The sequence below is a fragment of the Leuciscus leuciscus genome (assembly GCF_965113295.1).
Source record: "Leuciscus leuciscus genome assembly, chromosome: 19".
In the NCBI taxonomy this organism is placed as follows: Eukaryota; Metazoa; Chordata; class Actinopteri; order Cypriniformes; family Leuciscidae; genus Leuciscus; species Leuciscus leuciscus.
In genome coordinates, this window is record NC_138743.1 from 21,379,407 (window position 1) to 21,404,267 (window position 24,861).

At 41.6% G+C, this 24,861-nt stretch overlaps 1 long non-coding RNA gene across 1 annotated transcript in view; it reads left to right on the forward strand.

The window, feature by feature from the left end:
- The window catches only part of LOC309481722, a 430,539-nt gene that overhangs the window by 289,846 nt on the left and 115,832 nt on the right, over window positions 1-24,861 (forward strand). The gene's annotated exons all lie outside the window — the stretch shown is intronic.

The following is a 24,861-nucleotide window of genomic DNA, read 5'->3' on the forward strand; positions in this document are numbered from 1 at the left end:
AACTAAATAAACAAACATACATACATGCATACATGCATAGATAAAATGACAAGTGATAGAATGGAACTGGAAGCAGGAAATGGAATTATGGAAAATATCCATTTAACTATGAAAAGAACCATCAACTTATTATTTTCAGAGCACCTCATTAAAATTTATACTTGTATGGTCTGTGCAGTGGACACAAAGCGGTTGAAAATTGAAGTCGTTGATGGGTCCGTGAGTATCAAATGTTACTGTACAAGTTGCAATCGTTTTCTTCTCCGCTGGATGGAGAAGATATGATGAACTTGCATGGTTATTACGACGCTGTTCTCATGGCTGGAGGGCAGATTGTGGCCTGCCGGCCCTGGGCCGGAGAGAGCACACAGGGCAAATGATGGGAGTTGCGATGGACTTCTTCTGCATTGAATGAAGACGTTGAACTCCTGAGGTTGTCCTTGATGCTGTTGTGGTTGAGAGAGTTCTCTCTCTCCTAAGTGAGCACATGGCTGGTTGTTAGTCGAAGCCTGCTGCCATGGGGCCTGCTGAGGCCACGCTGGACAGCATGGCACCCTGAATGTACCGAGAAGGCCAAGAGTGGATTGTTGTCCATTCAGTGATGGTAAGGTTACAATTTTCTTCTGAGTTGAATTGAAGGAAAGACAGTCTGACTCCTTTGGAAGAGTGAAAATATAGCAGGCGGTGGTCATGGCCTGCTGGGGCCCTTGGACCTGAACCTATTTCACTTTTTGGTGATTTTTTTTATCTCCAAAAAAAAACTTTTATTTTCTCTCTCACTTTTGGTGGTGAGTTTTATTCTCAGATGAAGGGATTGATTTATTTCATCTCTAAAGCCAGTCAAATGAAGGTCATACAGATTGTGCTTCTCAAAGTAGCCACTCCACAACATCTGAGAAGAGAGAGGACAGCTGACGCACATTTTTACAAGGTGATTTTAGAAGTCTTTAGTGCTTCATTTTCAATACACTGACATTTAAAAGATGGAACAAGAGCTTAGAGATCAGGAAGATGCAAAGACGTAGACACTAAAACGGGTAATGGAAACCAGGACGATATCATGAGCCTCTTGAGTCATGATTGAGACAGATCTTTTGCATTAAAAAGGATGTTGAAACACTCCCCAGTAAGTGTTTTTGGTGGCCTGGCATAGTAAGATTTGACTTGTAGCTTTTAGTGAAAAGGAAAACTGAAGAAAAAGAAAAATACCACAGTGTACATGAAAGATCAGGTAAAATAGTCTTGAAACTGAGCACTATACTGAACCACTAATATCAACTTGCAGAAATTTGTCCATGTATTGTCAATAGACCACCCTGAATTTTTGTTCAAATGTTTGAGATGCATCTTAAGTAGAACATTCTAATTCAGAGCATGTAAATCAAAGTCATTCATTTTAAAATATCCTGTATCTTGGAGACAGACCATCAGGAGTAAGAGATTTCTCACACTCCTATCATTTGGCTTCCGAGAAGGACAAAAGACACAGTGCTGCTTGAAAAACTGGTCATTGTGACATATTCTCTCCCACAGGGTGGCATTATAAAGGACGACAGATTGTCATTAGTTGTACTTCAATTCTAAGACATAATTAGACTTTGTTCCCTCAACTGTTCCCATTCATTGATGTTTAATCTCATCAAATCACTTTTCTCAGAATCCACTAATTTAGCTCAAAATACCAATTTTAAAGCTGAAGTAGTATTACTATTATAATTATGGGTTCAAGCACGAAGTGCTGAAACCCTATTGTAATTGTACTGATTTGTATTATTATTATTATTTTCACACACACAAAAAAACCCTGCTATATTTGAACTTAAATATAGTGCTGCATTTATATTATGGAAGTTAGCATCACACTGGCTCTCTCAATTTTCCCATTGGCTTTTGCATTATTGCAGAAAATAAACTCACTGTAAAAAATGATATGATCATTATAAGTTATGACAACATGTTTTTACATTGCTTAAACTCATCAAAGTAAGTTAAGCAATTATAAACTTTTTTTTTACAAGTTATACAAGATTCAACTCATTTAATGTAATTTAAGTTTAAATTTATTAAACATACAAGTTGATTGTACTTAATTAAGGCAGCAACTTTTTTTAAAGGATATAACCAACAAAAGTTTAATTCTTACACATTTTGTTCATCATGATAAGCTGAACACTATGAATTTTGAAGTCTAAATACGATTAATTAAAAACCTAAATGAACTACAGATGACTTTGCCACCGCTATTATGTTGTCAATAACTCTTTCAGTATTTATAAATTAAAAAAAGACAAGTAAAAGCTTTTCTTTTTTTTTTTTTTTAAGGCAGTATGCTGATGTATTATATATCATAGAATAAAATGTGAAAATATATTAAGCTTATGTTAAACACAGACCTTATTTTGGGCTTTCAAAAAGCCCATTGACTTCAAGACAATGGAACCGGAAGTGCTAAAATGCTAACTCGTTTTGGGGTTTTGGCCTACAAAAATACATCATCCCTGCAGCACATCATAAGTAGATCCCATACTCACATTGAGTTGGGGGCAGGACTATCTGATTGTCCAACCAATGTGGAATGGGAAAGACTTCAGGGAAACTTATTGAAATACAGTCCTTTTTTTTCGTGTGGTGACAACAATGTTATGTCATTTTTATCATAAGCACAATTCACTGATATCCTTACCAACTTGTACAGTATGCAAACAACAGTGCATGTGTGAGGGACTGTGCTCAAAAACAAAGGTTTATTGGACAGTGCACATGCATCAAGCGCATTCATCTCAATGGAGTACTTTGAAAGGCTTGCTTGCAACAACTATATTCTAGATTGAGTGGAACATGGAAAATGAAGCATACCTGGGTCTTTACACAGTTCAACTTTACTTAAATCAGTTCCAGGTAGCTATTTATGTTTTTTTTTTAAATACCGTAATTCAAATTCCATTAACATTGTCTTTACCTGAAATAACATGTCTTTAATTTTATTCCACAATCTACCATTGACTCCTCTGTTTATTGATTCTATGCCATGGGGTTTTTATGTCTTTCCGTCCTTGCAATGTATTACTGCTTGCTGAACAGACTTACAGCCACACAATTAATCAAAATGTACAGCCATGGGGCAAGTTGAAAAATAAAAAATAAACAGTTGCAGTATAAGGTCAATATATATTAAATTATATGATATATGATATATTATATAAATAATCATATTTTTACATTATTTTTGTTTCTATTTAAAACGTAACTTTGGTAACATGCAATGAGTTAATTTGACAAAAACACAAAAGAAAATCTTGAATTATGTTTTTGTCATGCTGAAGAAAGGGTCCAAATTATGTTTTTAAAGCTGTTATTAATTGATAATCTTCGATAAACTTGAGAACTGGATCAGTCCAATCCGTTAATGAATGATTTAGAATGGTTTGTGAGCCAGATATTCTGATTCATCGAAAAGACCTCAGTTTATCTCTGTTCTTCACACAAAGCTATTGGCTTCAAAAGACTTAATCCTATATGGACTATTTTCAAGGTGCTTTTGCTTGTTTTTTTTTGTTTTTTTTTGTTTTTTTTTCTGAAATCTTTGCAATTGCATGGAAACAAGATTAGAAAACAAAGTATAGTAGTCCAGAGGAGCCAAATTGTCTGTGGGACTCTTTCTGACATGATTTTTATTGACTGTCTTCTAACATTTGATGAAAAAACAAATGTCATGTCTGCTGTGAACACCTTTCATCACATTGTTAAGAGTTAAACGAACTGCAGTCATTCATGTCATCAGGTTTTCTCTCCACGGTATATCAGATCACTCACAGACATGTGACAGCTGTCAAACATAATTTCTGGTTTTCCTTTTCAAACAAGCAACACCTCAGTATGTTTGATTTTGATCAGATTGAGCAGAGAGAGGGGAAGAGAAGGGAGAGGTGTAGAACTGTTGACAGACAAACCAATCAAAAGAGGTTTCCAAATGCCAAGCAACAATGAAAATCTCTGTAATAAACAGTTGTGCCAATTAGGAAATGTGTCTCCAATAATAAGCCTGATATAATGTCTTTTTTCAGAAAAATATGGGAGATGATGGCATATTTTATGCTGATGTTTTTCATTACACAAATCAAGCATTAGCTCAAAGGAAAGTCTGCTAAAATGCACCAACGGTGTAATGTGAATGTAGAAACTACTGAAAATAGAGTATAACAATCAACCACAGGAAGGAAAATAAATATAACAGAGAGATTTATGATTATTGTTGGGGAAAGTTGCATTACAACATTCTGTTACTCTCTAAAAAAACGAATTGCGTTACTTAGGTACTCTTTGTAATGCGTAAGCTACTTTTGTGTTACTTTTTCTCACCTGGGATGGGCTTGTGTGTTTGTTTGTTTTTTTTTAATAGCAAAAAGTTCTATTGTTGGCAAAGGTAAAGGCCCTTTCACACCAAAAGTGAAATGAATCAGCCTCAGGCTGAAGGAAATTAACATTTACTTTTTATATATAAAATACTGAGAAACAATTTTCAGCATCTATTTTCTTTTGTGTTCCACATGAGGCACAGCATATGATACATTTTTCACATAAATCACAATTTTCACAATTTTGACATAAAAGATTACAATTATGAGATAAACATTCTAAATATTTATATCATAATTCTGGCATACTTATGTCATGATCATGACTTAGTATCTCATAATTTCAAATTGTATGTCAAAGGTATGCCTTTTATCTCATAATATTGATTTTGTCATCTCATAAGTTTGGCCTTTTATGTCATAAGTTTGACTTTTGCTTGTAATTATCTTTCTTAATGTGTCATAATATAAACTTTTAATCTCATAATTCAGATTTTTTGTGTCATAGTTTTGACTTTTCCTTTGAGTTTTTATGTTATAATTATTATTTTCTGTGTAATATATATTATTTGCCAAAGCATGACTTTTTCATAAGTGGCGAAAATGGACTTTAAATATGGAGTTAAATATGCTGTAAGCAATTTCAGCCATATTTGACAATTTCTGCTAAACTTTGAAAACCCTGGTTTGATAAACGATTCCTCTTTTGTGTGTTAGTAACACTAGTAAGAATGAGAATGAGAATAATTTGTGTGTGTGTGTGTGTGTGTGTGTGTGTGTGTGTGTGTGTGTGTGTGTGTGTGTGTGTGTGTGTGTGTGTGTGTGTGTGTAATTATATTATATTATATTATATACTCACCTATTATATTGGACCTAATGTCTGTTAGGTCATAACTGCCTTCTCCAAAAAGTCTAAATAAGGTGTTAATATAAGTACAGTCCCTGTGGGGTCTTTGAACTTACAGGTTAGCTTTGAACTTTTTCCTTGTGCCACTATAGAAGACAGTCTGTGCTTCATCATATATATGGATATTTTATATATTTTTCTAGGGGTTTTGGGTTTGGCTCCGGTTTCTCCCGAACAGCTGGGCTTCACAGTTCAATTATAAGCTACTTTTAACTTTCAAGTTTATGTGCCATGCTTTTCTGTGGTTCTTGACTAGGTCAACATTTGGTGGAAATCATATATACTTAAGGATCATATATATATATATATATATATATATGTTTAAGCATGGTTAAAATGTAGACATCACATATTATGATAGTTTGGTTGGCAACACCTCTGTTGATTTAGATGATGTCAGACTCCACCATTGACCTTCAGTGTCCTCTCATAAAATCCCATAAATATAAATGCAAAATGATTTCAGCTTTGAAATCCTTTTTTTTTTTTTTTTTTTTTTTTTTTTTTTTTTTGTGTGCGTGAATTTGTGGATATTTTAGGTAAACTAATGAAATCAAACATAATCCTGACAGTTTTCTTAGTCAAGATAGCTATCAGGATTATGTTTGGTTTCATTGTCTTTTCCTTCATGTGTTTGTGTTTCTTGTGTTTCCTTACAGTTTAGCTGGCTTGTTAAACCCCTTGTTAGTTTCCTTGGTTCCTGATTAGTTACACCTGTGTCCTATTTAGTTCCCTTGTGTATATACAGTATACCCCATGTATAGTTGTGTACCTTGTAGGTTATCATCTTTTTGGTGTATGTGTGTATTGTTAGTTATTCCCCTTCCAATCTTCTGGGTGTTCTCCTTAACTAGGTGTTAAGTTTATTAAAGACTTTATATATACACTGCCTGTGTAAAATGTGTTGGATAATACATGACAATAACAATAACATTAACCTTAACTTTAATTACTATTGAAATTACTATTTAATTACTATAGCAAAAAAGTATTATAATATAATATATAATATAATATAATATAATATAATATAATATAATATAATATAATATAATAAATAATTCAGCTTCACATCATTCTCATTATTACTGTAGTCCATTATACAGGATACAGTCTCTCCTGCGGAGGAGACAACCAAATAATCGTAAAAAAATATCACGAAAATTGGAACATGGTACCTTGTACCGTGTTCGACCGAATACTAACGGTTCGTTTACAAGCCCTACAAGTAAAGATCACCGTGGTCCAGGAATATGCACCAATTGAAGACACAGATGATACGGCCAAGGATACCTTCTACGAACAACTGCAGGAAGAAATTGGCAGTGTCCCACATCACGACCTTCTCCTGCTGATGGGAGACTTTAACATGCAGATCAGCGGAAACCGACAAGGTTTTGAGTGAAACATCGGGCCCTTTGGTTCAGCAACAATAACAAATGATAATGGCATCGGACTCTCCACTTTCTCTGCTGCAAATGATCTGTGCATTGGAAAAACATTCTTTAACCACAAGGAAATCGCCTCGGTTACGACTGTAACCTCGGTTCCCTGAAGAGGGAACGAGCGTTGCGTCGAATTGACGCTATGGGGAACGCTTTGCGTGATGACGTCTTGAAGCACATGTAAAATCAGTCCAATGGTGTGGCGGAACGTCAGAGGCGGGTGACGTCACGTACCAGGAAGCTATAAAAGCCGGCCCGAAACAGAAAACGAAAGCTTCGTAGAGTCTGAAGTCGTGCTGACAGGCATGAAGGAGATATGGCAAGGTGACGCAACGCTCGTTCCCTCTTCAGGGAACCGAGGTTACAGTCGTAACCGAGGCGTTCCCTTTCAAGGGAACTCGCGTTGCGTCGAATTGACGCTATGGGGAACGTCTATACCAACGCCACCATAGCTACAAATGTCTGTCCTGTGTGAAATCAATTGCGCAGCACTAGGAAGACAATAACGAGTAGAACCTGACGAAGGTGTGCGGTGAGGACCAGCCTGCCGCATCACAAACGTCCTGTAAAGATACTCCTGATATAAGGGCCTTAGAGGCCGCCATACTCCTAGTAGAGTGCGACCGGACAGCCAAAGGAGAAGGCTGTCCAGCCGCCTCATAAGCAAGTGAGATAGCCTCAACCACCCACTTGCTCATCCTTTGCTTAGACACTGGACCTCCCTTGTTAGGGGACCCAAAGCGAACAAACAATTGATCACTCTTACGCCACAGGGCAGCTCTGTGGACATATGCGTCTAACGCCCGAACAGGGCAAAGCAAATTATTCGCCTCCTGGTCCGATTTCGAAAGGGAGGAGGACCTCCAAGTGCCACGAGGGAAACGAGATACCAAAAGGGTCTTTCCCCACAGACATTCCACCCAAAGGAATGTGGTAAGCACCTATGGCCGCCACATAAACCTTTAAAGTGGACGGGGTCAGACCTGCAGTGAACCGGTCCTGCAGGAACTCCAGAACTGTACCAATTGGGCAGTTGACTGGATCCAACCGACGGTCACTACACAAAGAAGTGAATACTCTCCACTTCAGGGCATAAAGTTTCCTCGTGGAGGGAGCTCTGGACTGTAGAATGGTCTCAGCAACCTCAGTTGAGAGACCTGACTCTATGAGCTGGGCCCCCTCAAAAGCCAAGCCCACAGGTTCCACAGTTCTGGCGGGGGTGAAATATTGAGCCCCCTGCTTGGGACAAAGGCCCCTCCTGACAGGAAGCTCCAGAGGATGCCCGTCGAGGAGGGACACAAGATCGGGAAACCATACTCTGCCCGGCCAGCGCGGGGCTATAAGAAGCAGGCAAACCCGGTCCCTGCGAACTCTCTCCAGAACTCCCGGGAGCAGAGCAACTGGGGGAAAGGCGTACAGACGTAGCCTCGGCCACGTCTGTACCATAGCATCCAGTCCCAGAGGAGCTGGATGCGTGAGGGAGAACCAAAGTGGACAGTGAGACGTCTCTCGAGACGCAAACAGATCCACTTGTGATTGGCCTCCATTCCCCGGGCCTCGGCCCCTGTCTCGACAGAGTGTCTGCCCTGAATTCTGTGATAAAGCTCCTCAGAGCCCGGAAGACAGCTAACATCTCTAGGTGATTGATATGCCAGGAACGATGATGGTCTTCCCACAGACCTTGAGATGAGCGACCCTCTAGGATCGCTCCCCAACCCGTGAGGGAAGCATCCGTCGTTAGCAGTTTGCGACGACAAGGAGCTCCCAGCACTGGGCCCTGGGACAGGAACCAAGGTTTCTTCCACATAACCAAGGCACGTAGGCATCGCCGCGTGACCTTGATTGTGCGAAATGGGTTGCCCCTCGGGGAAAACCCTCTGGTCCTGAGCCACCACTGCAGGGGCCTCATGTGCAGTAGTCCAAAAGGTATCCCGTTGGAAGCTGCTGCCATGAGACCCAACAGTCTCTGGAACTGTTTGACAGTGAGTAGCTGGCCTAGCTTTACACTTTTCACAGCTGCAAGGATGGAATCTACACGTGGCGGTGACAGGCGCGCCTGCATCGACACTGATTCCCAAACCACGCCTAAAAAAGTGGTCCTCTGAAGTGGAGAAAGCACACTCTTCTTGGCGTTCAGCCGTAACCCCAGCTCTTTCATGTGGGCGAGAACAACATCTCGATGTTGAACCGCCAACTGATGCGACTGAGCTAAAATCAACCAATCGTCGATGTAGTTCATGATGCGAATACCCTGGAGGCGCCGAGGCGCCAGAGCTGCATCCACGCATTTGGTGAAAGTGCGGGGTGATAAAGCCAGGCCGAATGGAAGAACTCGATATTGGTATGCTTTGCCCCCGAAAGCAAACCTCAGGAACTTCCAATGACAAGGACGAATGGAAATATGGAAATATGCGTCCTTGAGGTCTATCGTGACAAACCAGTCCTCGGACCTGATCTGTGACACGATTTGTCTCAATGTTAACATTTTGAACTTGAGCTGAATTAATAACTCGTTCAGAACTCGAAGATCTAAAATGGGACGCAATCCCCCGTCCTTCTTTGGAACTATGAAGTACCGGCTGTAAAACCCGGTTTCCCTGTCGGAGGGAGGTACATATTCTATGGCCCCTTTCTCTAACAGAGTGTTTACTTCCTGTTCCATAACCAGAACCTCCTCGGGGCCCACCACTGTGGGCAGGACCCCCATAAACCGAGTTGGGCGTTTCTAGAATTGTATCTGATACCCTTTTTCCACGGTCTGCAGGACCCAACAAGAAACATTTGACAGTAGCTTCCACGCTGTCAAAGATTCTACTAGTGGTACCAGCCTCTCGAGACTGGTTTCTGGATTGTGTTGCTGTTGAGTAGTCGGTTCGCCGCCCTGTAACGGCGCACCGGCAGGGAACGACCGAACAGACTGCTCTAGCACCCTCCTCAGAGGGGGCGGGCATCCCGAGGCCACTACGTTTCCGGGTGGACCTTGAGATATGTGCTCGCCGGAGACCGCTGCGCCCTGTAACACCGGAGGCGGCAGGGTTGGCAGAACGGTCCCCTGAGGGCACCGAAGAGAGACGGCACCGTATTTTTCTCCTGCTGTTGAGTAGTCGGTTCGTCGCCCTGTAACGGCGCACCGGCAGGGAACGACCGAACAGACTGCTCTAGCACCCTCCTCAGAGGGGGCGGGCATCCCGAGGCCACTACGTTTCCGGGTGGACCTTGAGATATGTGCTCGCCGGAGACCGCTGCGCCCTGTAACACCGGAGGCGGCAGGGTTGGCAGAACGGTCCCCTGAGGGCACCGAAGAGAGACGGGCACCGTGAAAAGAGGTGTTAACCGCTCTGCTTCGGGGGGGACTACCCTCATTTGTCCTGAGCCCTCGGACGTCAGGACTTTTTCCCAGCAGCCTTCTTGGCGGTAATAACGGTCCGCAGATCCGTTTTACCCCTCGAAGACTGCTGGGTTTAAGAGCGCCCTCCGTGTCCCCGAGATTTTTGTGGGGGAGCACGGGAGGAAACGCTCTGTTTCTGAGTGGCACGGTGTTCAGCGCTCTTTTTAGATGAGTGAGGCTGCTCCCGCTCAGCAGCCTCAATGAAGAACGGCGGGGGAGAAGTTTCTGAAGTGCAGCTGCCTGTTTTGAAGCTTCTTGTGATTTAGCTACAGCACTGTTAACTGCATCTCCAAATAACCCTTGAGTGGATACCGGTGCATCTAAAAGAACATATTTTTCTTTGTCTTTTATGTCACTTAAGTCGAGCCACAAATGCCTCTCAGTGGCCACCAGGACTGCCATAGAGCGGCCGATGGATTTAGCCGTCTCCTTGGTGGCCCTGAGAGACAAATCCGTGGCTCTACGTAGTTCAGACACCGTATCAGCACTAAAACCCCCGCCCTCCTCAGAATCACCCAATAACTCAGCCTGGTAAGCTTGCATTAGAGACATTGTGTGTAAACACGCTGCAGCTTGGCCGGCGGCGGCATAAGCTTTATGAACCAGGGAAGATGTAAATTTTACTGGCTTGGATGGAAGTGCAGGAGCCTTCAGAGAAGATGCCGTTGCTGGAGAGAGATAGCTCGCGAGCGTCTCTTCCACCCACGGCATCTCCCCATAACCATGCTCTTTATAATTGTAAAGGGATGAATAGTGTGATGTTTGTGCAGTATACACTCTATATGACACTGGTTTCCCCCACGATCTCGACACCTCGGTGTGGAGATCGGGGAAAAACGGAAGGCTTCTGCGCTGAGGCTGTGCACGAGATGGCAGGAAACGCTCGTCGAGCTTGCTTTTCGAACGAGCGCCCTGCCTATCTTCTGGCCACTCAATAGATAATCGCTCGACAGCTCTAGTGATAACATCAAGCAATTCTTCAAACGCATGAGACTGAGGTGGCGAATCCTCAGACTCAGCGTCAATACTAACAATGTCCAACTCCTCAGAGCTGGACAATTGCAGTATTGGTGCCTCCATCGGGGGGGAAGAAACCGCAACGCGTGCTTCCACACCCTGATGAGAGGCACTGGATCTATTAGAAGGAGGCTGAGATAAGGCAGAGCCCGTCTCAACATCCACTGATAGATCCATTTGCGAACCCCAGGTCTGTGATCGACGCCGTGCCTCGGCAGCGGCGGGACCAGAGCCCCGGGGAACGCGATCGGGATTGCGATCGCGATCGCGATCGGGATTGCGATCGCGATCTGGATTGAACTGAGCCAAGCGGGATCGGAGCGAACGCAATGGAAGCGCGTCGCAATGCACACAGTCACCACCCTCGAGTGCTGACTGGGCATGCTCCTCACCCAAACAAACAACACAAAGAGCGTGAGTATCACCTCCCGTTAAATAACGCGGGCAGGGATGGACACACACTCTAAACTGCTGCTTGCTCGCCATACTGAATATATATATATATATAAATGATATAGACAGACAACACCAAATATACAGACAGATTTCACACAGAGCTCAACTGAAGACTCAGAAAGCTTCCGTTTTCTGTTTCGGGCCGGCTTTTATAGCTTCCTGGTACGTGACGTCACCCGCCTCTGACGTTCCGCCACACCATTGGACTGATTTTACATGTGCTTCAAGACGTCATCACGCAAAGCGTTCCCCATAGCGTCAATTCGACGCAACGCGAGTTCCCTTGAAAGGGAACCACAAGAAAACTGTCGCAAAGTGATGACCAAATCACAAATCTCTTGACCAAAGAAATGCAAAACAGACGGTGGGTCGAACACTTTCAAGGGGCGCTTAATCAACTGGGCCCCGAGAGGATCCTCCAACTAGACGAATTTGCGCAAACAGAGTATCTACCCTTTGCTCCCTTTTGGTCCTTTGCTCCATCCTGCTCCGAAGGTTGACGCAAGCAGTGGATGAGCAATTGCATGAAGAGCAAGCAGGTTTCCGGAGTGGTCGATCTTGCACAGAGCAAGTCTTTGTTCTCCGAACAATCATCGAACAAAGCCTTGAGTTCCAGCAACGTCTTTCAGTCAATTTCATCGACTTTGTGAAGGCTTTTGATAGCACCACCGTGAAACCCTTTGGCGGATTGCCCGCTCGTATGGCATTTCCGATCACTATGTAAAGCTCTTCCACAGCCTGTATCAGAATTCCAGCTGTTGCATCCGAACAGACGATGGAGTAACAGAATAATTTAATATCGAAACCGGAGTCCGACAGGGATGTATTCTATCTCCATTCCTGTTTCTACTTGTGATCGATTTCATTATGCGGCGAGATGTGGACCAGGCGGACTTTGGATTATCATGGACGGACATGCGTTGCCTTGCAGACCTCGACTTCGCCGACGATATTGCTCTCTATAGGCCGAACGCAGAAGATCCTCAGTGATATGACCGGAAGTCTGCGAGAAGAGGCCTCGAGAGTTGGATTATGAATTAACACCTCGAAGACCAAGATTATACGCATTGGGTATGCATGTTCAAACATACCAGTCCGTATTGGGCAACTACAAATTGAAGAAGTCGACAGCTTCATCTATCTGGGAAGTGTCGTGGCCAGCGATGGGGATGCGGAACATGATGTGATCTCTCGAATCGGAAAGGGTTTTGCAGTTTATCAGCAGCTCCGCCCTGTCTGTCGCACCAATACCATCAGCCTAAAGATTAAGCTTCACATCTACAACTCCATCATCATCCCGACTGCGACATAAAATGACAGAAAGTATTAAACATTGACTCAAAGTTTTTCACCAACGCTGTCTTCGCTGCATCCTACGAATATCATACCACGATCACATGACGAAGTTTACTGCAGAGCATCGTCATGGCCCCTCCAGACATAATTACAGAATGCCGGTTCCAGTTTGCGGGCCATATCCTACAAAAACCGGCAACGTGTTTAACAAGGACAGACATGATGTGGAGGCCCAGGCAAGGAAAGCGGAAGCGAGCCCGCCCTGCAAGCTGTTGGTCTCTCGTGGGATGAGGCTGAAACCGCTGCAAAGGATCGAGCACAATGGAGAGCCCTAGTCGCCCCAATGCGCCATACGGCGCTGGAGGAACTAAGTCTAAGTAAGTGAATTATACAGCATAATTATTGTGAATTTGGTTACATAACTTATTTTTTAATTATTTAAAAATTCCCCAACACATGATTGGTTGGAATGAGAACCAAAGTGTCTCTCATAGAACCATAGAACCTACTGCAATTTAAGTATTCAAACCAGAGCGCCAAGCATTGGAGAAATAAAGAAGATAATGCATAAGCAAACTATAGAATGTGATTTTATTTTTTTATTTTTTTTATTCATTATAAAGTGCAATGCTCATTAGCACACCTGCATTATTTCAGTTCTAGTTACTGTCAGAAACAGCCTCATTTAGACAAAATATGCAGTACAGTCAGGTGTAGGTCCACCAGAGAAAATCAAGCTTTACTGTAATTACGGTTTTATGATGTTGAAAAAAAGAACACATATCTGCAGTAATCATTGCAAGTTCTGCTAAATAACCCTTCTCTTGGACTGCACTTAAAAAAAATGACTTTTAACAAATTCATATGAAATGCTCTATGTAAGCACACAACATTGTGTGCAGTTCTCAGACCCTTTGAATAAAAAAATTAAAAAAGAAGTCTGGTGGCAGAACTTTGGACGGCAAACCACGAAATACATGGATAAGGGGTAAAATATGTAAATTAATACCATATGTATGACAAAATGATTTATTTTGTTCATTAACTCCTCCCTGGTTGGATTTGTGAACCTTCTACTTGATTACAGTTTATTTCACAGTTTGTTGGTATGTTAACTGAATCTTTTTCTATCCAGTCAGTTAGACATTTGATAATAGTAATGTGATAATTCACAGGAGATATGGCACAAGAAATGTCACATAACATAAAACAAATGTTTATATGGCTCCTGCTACTGTAGGGTAATTAGTTATTTCTAATGTATATCATTAAACTATTGTAATGATACTATTATCATAATAGTGCTGTAAGCTCCGTCTTAGCCTCGTATTTCCTTGTTTTGAACCAGAATTTACTACAATTTCTAGTTGTTTATACTACTACTAAATACGGCTTGCCCAACATCGCTGGCTTCCGTTGCTACTAGCACAACACGGTAGTAATTCGCTAGCCTGCTAACGCGCCACCCGTGCGCTCAGCTATTTTTATTTATTTATTTGTCTCTCGCGCGCTCGCGCCTTTGAGTTCATAAAAGCTCAGGTGAGTAAGAATCACTCAACAAACACGGTGAGTAATGTCTTGTCCTGTTATTATCATGCGTCGCGTCTGAATGCGTTGTTGTTTTTGGAGCTCTATCGATTTGATTTATAATTCTTGATTTTTCTCGCTGCCTGCTGTGAGTGTGTTTGCTTCGGAGCTGTAAGCTCCGTCTTAGCCTCGTATTTCCTTGTTTTGAACCATCATTTACTACAATTTCTAGTTGTTTATATTACTACTAAATACAGCTTACCCAACCCTGACGCATAACACGCTAGTAATTCGCTAGCCTGTTAACGCGCCACCCTTGCGCTCAGCTATTTTTATTTATTTATTTTCTCTCGCGCCTTTGAGTTCATAAAAGCTCAGGTGAATAAGAAACACTCAACAAACACGGTGAATAATGTCTTGTCCTGTCATTATCATGCGTTGCGTCTGAATGCGTTGTTGTTTTTGGAGCTCTATCGATTTGATTTATAATTCTTGATTTTTCTCTTTAAACCCGCTTACAACGAACATTTTCTACTCTTCCTCACTGAGAAGCACTACTGCTCAAACCTCATTGTTACAACGCGGACTGTTGAGCAGACGCGTCTCAAGCCTATTAGTGATCCAACGCTGCATACTCTTAAAGGTTACGTCCGTGGATCACGGCTGAACGCGTCTTCTCCACACTCACTTATAAACAAACACTTTTTTTTCGCCTATCGTGCGTCTACTCTACACCCCTACCACTAAAAAACCTCATAGTTACAACGCGGACTGTTGAGCAGACGCGTCTCAAGCCTATTAGTGATCCAACGCTGCATACTCTTAAAGGTTACGTCCGTGGATCACGGCTGAACGCGTCTTCTCCACACTCATTTACAAACAAACTTATAATATAAATTAGTATTAATATTGATAGCATCACTGGTAGCTTCGTTGCTAACTCACTGTCCATCTGTTAAAATGGCGAATATATCAGATGTAAGTAGTCTACCGCTTGGTGCAGGTGAGGACACATTTGAGCTTCACGCACTGCAGTCTGAGCTGGAAGCTGTTGAGAAACAGATCCACAACCTTTTATTGAGACAGGCCGAGCTGAGAGACCGGTGTTTGGCTCTTGAAACATCACGCGCCGACGCACACAAATCAGTGTTTAACGTTACTAACCCGCTGACTCCGACCGCGTCTACTCCGTGCGTTCCTCAGCATCGGTCGCAATCAGCCATGGTCTCGTTCACTCCGGCTCCAACACGCCACCACGAAGCCTGGGTGGTTCCGCAGCGGAAGACGCGAGTCAGGTTTAGACCAAGACTTTCTCCGACCCTCCCGGTTTTCGAGTTATCGACACAAAACCGCTTCTCCCCTCTACGCGAAACAGAACGCGATGCTGTGATCATCGGCGATTCCATCGTTCGGCACGTACACGCTACGTTAGGTACAAGTAAGGTGCAAAGTCACTGCTTCCCTGGTGCTCGTGTTTCTGAAATCGCTGCTCGCGTTCCCGAGATCCTGAACGGTGACGAGCGCGTCGGAACTGTGGTCCTGCACGCGGGAGTGAACGACATCAGGCTGCGCCAGACGGAGATTCTGAAGAAAGACTTCAGGAATCTAATCGATACGGTACGCAGCACATCGCCTGAAACAACGATCATTGTGTCAGGACCGCTTCCCACGTACCGACTAGGGCATGAAAAGTTCAGCAGATTATTTGCGCTAAATGAATGGTTAATGTCATGGTGCAATGAGCAGAAACTGCTCTTTGTAAATAATTGGAATCTGTTTTGGGAGCGTCCTAGGCTTTTCCGTGCTGATGGCTTACACCCAAGCAGATTCGGAGCGGATCTTCTGTCAGATAACATCTCCAAAATGTTAAATACCCTTTGACTAGTAACCAAAAGTCCAAATCATAGTCTCTGCTGCACCAATTCAACTGATATAAATACTAGTGTAGAACATTGCATAGAAACCGTGTCTATTCCTCGTTTAGTGAGATCAAATAATAAATCTAATGCAGGATCTAGGAAAAATCTAATTGTTATTAAAACAGAAAATGTTGCTATTAGTAAACAAAAACTATTTCTAAAGCTAGGTCTTCTAAACATTAGATCACTCACACCTAAGGCAGTTATTGTAAATGAAATAGTCACAGATAATAGCTTCGATGTACTTTGCCTTACTGAAACCTGGCTTAAACCAAATGATTATTTCGGTATTAATGAGTCTACTCCTCCTGGATACTGTTATAAGCATGAGCCCCGTCTGATTGGCCGTGGCGGAGGTGTTGCAACCATTTATAAAGATATTCTAAATGTTACTCAGAAAACGGGTTATAAGTTTATTTCATTTGAAGTACTTGTACTAAATGTTACGCTCTTAGATGTTAGAAAAACATCCCTATTATCTCTAGCCTTGGCTACCGTATATAGACCGCCAGGGCCTTACGCTGATTTCCTAAAAGAGTTTGCAGATTTTCTCTCAGACCTATTAGTCAATGTCGATAAAGCATTAATTGTTGGAGATTTTAACATACACGTAGATAATCCAAATGATGCGTTAGGAGCTGCGTTTACAGATTTATTAAATTCATTTGGGGTCAAGCAAAACGTCACCGGACCAACTCATCGTCTTAATCATACACTCGATTTAATTATATCACACGGAACCGATCCAACCGATATAGATATCATTCCACAAAGTGATGAAGTCACTGATCACTACATGGTAACTTGCATATTACGTACTGCTGTAATATGTCATGCGGCGTCGCGTTATCAACCAGGCAGAACAATCCTCCCATCCACCATAGATAATTTCTCAAATTGCTTATCTAATCTGTCTCAGCTGCTGCCTGAACCCAAACAAACAGATGAACTAGAAGAACTAACTAGCACTATGAGCACCATTCTCTCTAGAACATTGGATGTGGTTGCACCTATTAAATTAAAAAAGGTCAGAGAGAAAAATAAAGCACCATGGTATAACAATACTACGCATGTTTTAAAGAGAGAAACCCGTATTTTAGAGCGTAAATGGAAACAAACTAATTTAGAGGTCTTTAGAATCGCGTGGAAAGACAGTATGTCACGTTATAAAAAGGCCCTAAAAGCTGCCAGGGCTGAGCACCTCCGCAAACTAATAGAAAACAACCAAAACAATCCAAGGTTTCTATTTAACACCGTGGCTAGACTAACAAATAAACAGACGTCACCCGAACAAAATATCCCGTTACAGTTCAGTAGTAATGATTTCATGAACTTCTTCACTGAGAAAATAGAAAGCATCAGAACCACAATTATAAACGTTCAATCTTCAATCGCGCCTTACAATTCAGCTTCAATTATCACCCCGAAAGAACAATTACAGTGCTTTACAACTATAGAACAAAAAGAGTTAAATAAACTTATCACTTCATCTAAAACAACAACATGTTTATTAGATCCTATACCAACTAAACTACTGAAAGAAGTGTTATCTGTAGTGGAAGAGCCTCTCCTCAATATTATTAACTCGTCTTTATCTTTAGGTCATGTTCCAAGAACATTTAAACTGGCAGTTATAAAACCTCTCATTAAGAAACCACAATTAGATCATAATAATCTAGCAAATTATAGACCCATTTCAAATCTTCCATTTATGTCTAAAATATTAGAAAAAGTGGTGTCCGCTCAACTGGGCTCTTTCTTGCAACAAAATGATATCTATGAAAAGTTTCAGTCTGGATTCAGACCGCATCATAGCACTGAAACTGCGCTCGTTAAAATCACAAATGATTTACTTTTAGCTTCTGACCAAGGCTGTATCTCAATACTAGTTTTACTTGATCTTAGTGCTGCGTTCGATACTATAGATCACACAATACTCTTAGATCGACTACAAAATTATACTGGTGTTCAAGGACAAGCACTAAGCTGGTTCAAATCATACCTATCTGACCGCTACCATTTTGTCTATTTAAATGGAGAAAAATCGATCATAACTCCAGTAAACTATGGAGTGCCGCAGGGATCTGTATTAGGCCCTCTGTTATTTTCAATATATATGATGCCACTTGGAAATATTATAAGGAAACATGGAATTAGTTTCCATTGTTATGCTGATGACACTCAAATATATATTTCATCACGGCCGGATGAAAACGCTACATTTTCCAAATTGACAGAGTGTGTTAAAGATATAAAAGATTGGATGACGCGTAATTTTCTTTTATTAAATCCAGACAAGACAGAGGTAATACTTATCGGTTCAAAAAACCGCCCACAAAACCTCGCACAATACAACTTTAACATCATAGGATGTCCTGTTACTTTATCCTCTACAGTAAAAGACCTGGGTGTTATACTCGATTGCAACCTGTCTTTTGAAAATCATATTTCTTATGTTACAAAAACAGCCTTTTTCCACCTTAGAAACATTGCTAAGCTACGTAATATGCTATCAGTTTCTGATGCAGAAAAGTTAGTTCATGCATTCATGACCTCGAGACTGGATTACTGTAATGCTTTATTAGCTGGTTGTCCTGCATCCTCAATAAACAAGCTACAGTTAGTCCAAAATGCCGCCGCTAGAGTTCTTACGAGATCAAGAAAATATGATCATATAACACCGATTTTATCATCACTGCATTGGTTACCTATAAAGTTCCGTATTAATTACAAGGTATTGCTACTGACTTATAAAGCCCTAAACGGCTTAGCTCCAGTCTATTTAACGGATCTTCTATCGCCCTATAATCCATCGCGCTCTTTGAGATCACTAAATTCAAGGCTTTTGGTCATACCTAGGATATCCAGAACCACCAAAGGAGGGAGAGCATTTTCACATTTGGCTCCAAAACTCTGGAATAGTCTTCCTGATACTGTTCGTTGCTCAGACTCGCTCTCCCAGTTTAAAACTAGATTAAAGTCGCATCTCTTCAGCCAGGCATTCATATAATCCTACAGTTCAAACTACAATCCGGCCTCTATCCAATGCCAGAGGAGAACTGGCCCCCGACTGAGCCTGGGTTCTCCCAAGGTTTTTTTTTCTCCATTAAGGCACCTGATGGAGTTTTAGGACACCATTAGGTCACTTGATGGAGTTTTTCGGTTCCTTGCCACTGTTGCCTTTGGCTTGCTCAGTTGGGGATATTTTGGGGATATTTAATTTAATTTTATCAATCAATAAATTCCTCTTGAAACAAACTTTGTTGTATTATTTTAATTTAATACTGTGAAGCTGCTTTGATGCAATCTGTATTGTGAAAAGCGCTATACAAATAAACTTGACTTGACTTGACTTGACTATTTATTAAAAGTCATACAGGTTTGGAATGGCATGAGGGTGAGTAAATGATTACAGAATTTTCATTTTTGGGTGAACTATCCCTTCAACAGTGGTAAAATTGGTGTATTTTATCATTTTTGTAAATATTTTATCAATGTCCAATGTTATCAATTAGTTCATTATTAATTAATAATTATTTTGTAATGATTATATTATAAATATCATTAATATTTATTCATAATTATTAACTAAGTATGTATTAATAATAATAAGAAGAAAAAATATATATCTGCAAGCAGCAATTAAGGGGCCAAGCACAAAGTAGGCACAATAAGTCATCCCAGCATGTCTGGGAGCATCAGATCACAAAAAAAAAAAAAGCAATTAAATACATATTATGATGATTTCAGGAAAATGGCTGAAAAATCATGAATACAATCACTAGTAATACGATTTAATGGTTTGTCATTTTTGTCCAATAGGTTGCACTGTTATGAAATTGATGTGCTGTGGTGAGAATAAGGTAAAAATTACATATGCAAACTTGGGTGTCAATATGCCAAAGAGTCATTTTGACATCATGCCATCAAATTTGTTGATGCAGTATACGAAAACTGCTTTGTCTATCGACACTTAATCCATAACTTTTTGTAGGCATTGTCTGAAGATGATCTGAGTCAAATTTGGTGAAAATCAGACAAACATCAGTTTATCAGTTTAATATCTATGTCCTCGTCACGACCCAAGGAATCAATTAAAACCAGTTTCATTACAATAGCCAAAGCACATTAAAAGCTATTTTTATTTTTAGACCACAAGGTGGTGCTGTCTCAAAACTTTTTGAAAACCTTCAGGGTATGGTGCCAAAGACACATATCGGGCCCTATCTTGCACCCAGCGCAATTGACTTTGTACACCGACGCATGTATCATTCCTATTTTGCACCCGACGCACAGCGGACTTTCTCCCATCCCCATACAATGTCACTTCCCTGTCTTTTACAGCCCTGACGAGAATGTTGGTCTCCTCGGCTGTGAACCGCTCCTGGCGTGCGTCTGGCAAATCCGTCATTATAATAGCAAACCACCATGGAACAAGCACATTGCTTTTAAAGGAAATGTGAGATGACGCTCTGATTGGTTTATTTCAAATTACGCCCAAACTATACCTATGAGTAATGTAGCTACTTCAGACCAACCCATTTTAGATTTTCGTCGGGTGCAAGAGTCATTTATCCCGCAGGTATAATAGCGACAGCACCCAAGATCCGCCCACAAAGTTACTTGCGTTTCGCGTCTGATACTTGCGTTTCAGATTGTTAAAATCGTGCCCATCGAGTTTCATAACGATACATCAATGCCCAAAATGGCTGAAATGGGAAAATTGGGTATCGTTCAACTCGGCATGCTACACTGAATCTAAAGAGGCTAGTTTTGGTAAAACCGTTCACAAGTAATAAGCAAAAAGATACATTTTTCATATCCCTGACCACTAGTTGGCCATGCGCTGAAACAAGTACTCTCACGTCATGGGCTGCGTTTACACTTGGCATTAACTGATGATCGGAATGTTATCTGATCAGCGTGTCCTGGTTCGGAGGTAGTCGAGGACATGTCGTGATCGGATCTTAGTATAACGTCACACAAAACCCCACCCACTGTCATTATTCCCCCTCCACTCTCCAGAAATTGCTGCATGTAGCTGTGTGTTTTTGCGATACAGTCGAGTGTGAAGTGCATTGCAAATATACTGAAATGTTTGCCTTCGTACCCGAAAGTTGCAGAACCGCGCATTTTTCCCAGCACAGCTGGCAACGTTCTCGGACCCGTTCATTTCTCTGTACCGTTTCCATTATGGCATCTATCCACATTATTAGTACTTGCAGCCTCTTCATCCTCCTCATTTTGCGAGATTTGTAAAATGTCCCCCGACTGAAAACCCACCATCTCAGGTCGACTTTGCACCAGAGCCATCCTTTTTTTTTTTTTGCAGGAATACGAGATCCGATCTGTTATGCAGATACAGATTTGATGTGGACAGGTGTTAACGCACTGTGTTCTGATTGGCTCATGATCCGATCTGCTTGATCGGATCTCGGTGATCGCATGTTAATGCCAAGTGTAAATGCAGCCATGGTTGTCATAATACAGACAAAATTAGGCCAGAATACGCTAAAGCAGAAATATAGCCTCACATCAATTTTGGCTTGCTCTTCGATTAATTTGTTTGCGCGTTATTCGAGAATGGTTTGACAAATCAACTTGAATTCCCTACCTTTTTTGTCAGTGTGGTCTGAAGATGATCTGGTTACATTTTCGTGAAAATTGGAGCAATGGCCTAGGAGGAGTTAGAAAAAGTAGGGGTTTTTTTTCGGAAAAATCAATATTTTCTTGACAGAAAATTATGTCATAAGGTGCAATCAAATCATCTTGAGTAAAGGAATCAGAAAGTTATTTAAAAAGTTCAAAAGTTATTTGCATAAACGTGAGTGCAACTGTGGACAGTTGGTGGAGCGATTGAGTTAGAGACTCCAAAATTGCTGTGGTTAAATTTCAGACTGTCATTTATATGTGTGCCAAATTTCATATCTTTCTCGCTAGTGATTCTATGGGCTGCCATAGACTTCCAAAGCGGAATAATAATAACAATAACACTAATGATTACAATAGGTTTCTACGCACCTTCTGTCCCTAATTAGAACACTAACAGATGCGATAGGTGCCTACGCAGTACGCACCTTCGGTGCTTGGCCCCTAATAATAAATGTTTACACTAATATGGTTCATTGGCCTATTTAGTTACAGTTGCCTAATAACTTGGCTCAATAATATAGACTGTGCGCTCACAGATATACATATAGTATATAATTTTAGAATTGCACTAAGCATTGATCATTCAATCAGAATTTAGAGCTTGCACTCTCTATTTAATATTAATTCTTATTCTTATTTACTCTGAACATATCCTGAGAAAAATCCAGAATTGTGAGATATAAACTCTGAATTGTGAGATCTAAACTCGCGATTTGAAAGAAAAAAGTTTGAATTGCAAATTTGAATTGTGAGATTTAAATTTGCAATTACAACATATAAACTTTATAAACTTGCAATTCTGCGAAAACATGTCTGAATTGTAAGATATAAACTCAAATTTTTTACATTTATTTTTTATGCTGTAATATACTGTAATATACATTAGATGTCTTTACAAGCCATGATTGTCAGGTATACAAGATAGATAGCTCATGAAGACAGAAACAGTATTTAATTAGAAACTTACAGGGATATACAGGAGAAAGAAACACAACCAGCTTAACACTCACGACAAACATTAAAGGGATTCACCTCTCGAAAGATGAATGTGTATTTAAAATAGGTCATTTATGTAGAAGAAATGTGAAATTATTTTTGAATTTGGAGCTTTCTAGACTGAGAAAAGCCAGAAAATTAATTTTTGGCTTATGTGGATGAAAGACAACAACTCCCAGAATGCACTTGCTTCGCTGCCCTAGGAGGCCACTCCCAAGCCACGCCTACCGGTAAGAGAGCGCAGTTGAAAACAACAAGGCTAGGCTACTAGTGAGTCTCCGTGACGAGTCTGCTCGGGATTTGGAGATCGCCCAAAATGTCCGGGATTCGGCTTTTGCGTTCTACAGTCGCCATTTATTATGTTTACTGTGGCGAGCAGGACGAGACTGAGGGGCGCGGGAGAACGGCGCGAGTCCGGTGGCGTGATTACTGAGACGCACCGGTGTCCTATCTCTCACGGAGGAGCGGGAATTTTCTTAGCAATGTTAAAACGCACATCGACCGATCACTTGTTTAGCGTTCATGTAAACACTACATTCAGATTCACCAATCGGAATGAATTCAGTTATGGCGCTTTTCCATTACCAGTACCAGCTCAACTCGACTCGACTCGACTCAGCTCGGCTCGGCTCACTTTTCGCTCCGTTTTCCATTGCAGATAGTACCTCCACAATAGTACCTGGTCGTCATAGCGACGCCGCAGGAAACTGCCGTGACTTAATCTTTTATGGGAGACGCGCGAGACACACCCGCTACCCACACACACAGGACAATGGAGGAAATTGAGTGTATGCCGTTTTTGGATGTTTTTGTTTTTGTTTTTGCTGTTTTTTATTCAGGATACTCCGTCTGGCGCGTGCAATGATGACGCAGTGATTAGTGACGATTCTCTCTGACCAATCAGCAGTCTGCCGTGTTTTCACGTCACATTTTAGTATCGCCTCAGCTCGCTTAGAACCTCGCCGGAGGTGGTACAAAAAAAAGTACCTGGAAGCAGGTACAGGTACAACTTTTACACAGTGGAAAACCAAACAGAGCCGAGTCGAGTCGAGTCGAGGCGAGCCGAGGCGAGCTGGTACTGTGTAGTGGAAAAGCGCCATTAGATTGAAACAAAAGGTGTGCATGTAAACAATGAATGGCGACTGCAGAAAGCAAAAGCCGAATCCCGGACATTTTGGATGATCTCGACGGCCGGACATGTCCGGGAAAAAGAGGATGGTAACCCCTACCTCAGCTTTCTCCTACTACTCAGCTTTCTCCACAGAACAAGAGCCTGTTAGCTTAGCTTCCAAAGAAAGACGGCTGTAACTATGTGTACATTCTGTGAGTGAGATCCCACCTCCTATGGGCGGGTTGAAAACATGCGGGACAGCCCCTCCTACTGGCTGTAGTCTTTAGCCTCTGGCCAAAAAATACATAAATCTCTTGTCTCAGGGGGATATGAGGGTGGAAAGCACGGTAATTCGAAAATACTACAGGTTTTCTACTAATACAAAGCTTAATGCTAAATCCTGAAGTATCCCTTTAAACAACAACAATGCAAGACAAGGCACAGACAGAAACTGATGAGGGCTTAAATACACAAGGACAAAAAAATGGAGCTGATGAGATTCACTTGAATAGAATACTCAAATCAATAAGAAACCATAGTGACAAACAGGCAGAGAACTGAACTAATAAACAGACAACAAGATTAACAATGAGACTCAGACATGACCAGAACAGAAAAACAGATAAAAAACAAACATTACACCCTGGAGCCTGGAGGGCGCATCCTCGCACCATATAAGTCCACATGGGTGGGAGGGTGGGAGCCCTGGAGGCTGACAAGGGGTGGCTTAGGCAGAAGAGGAAGCCTCCAGGGCAGTACCAGCCATACAGGGAGCCAGGGAAGTGCCGGCAG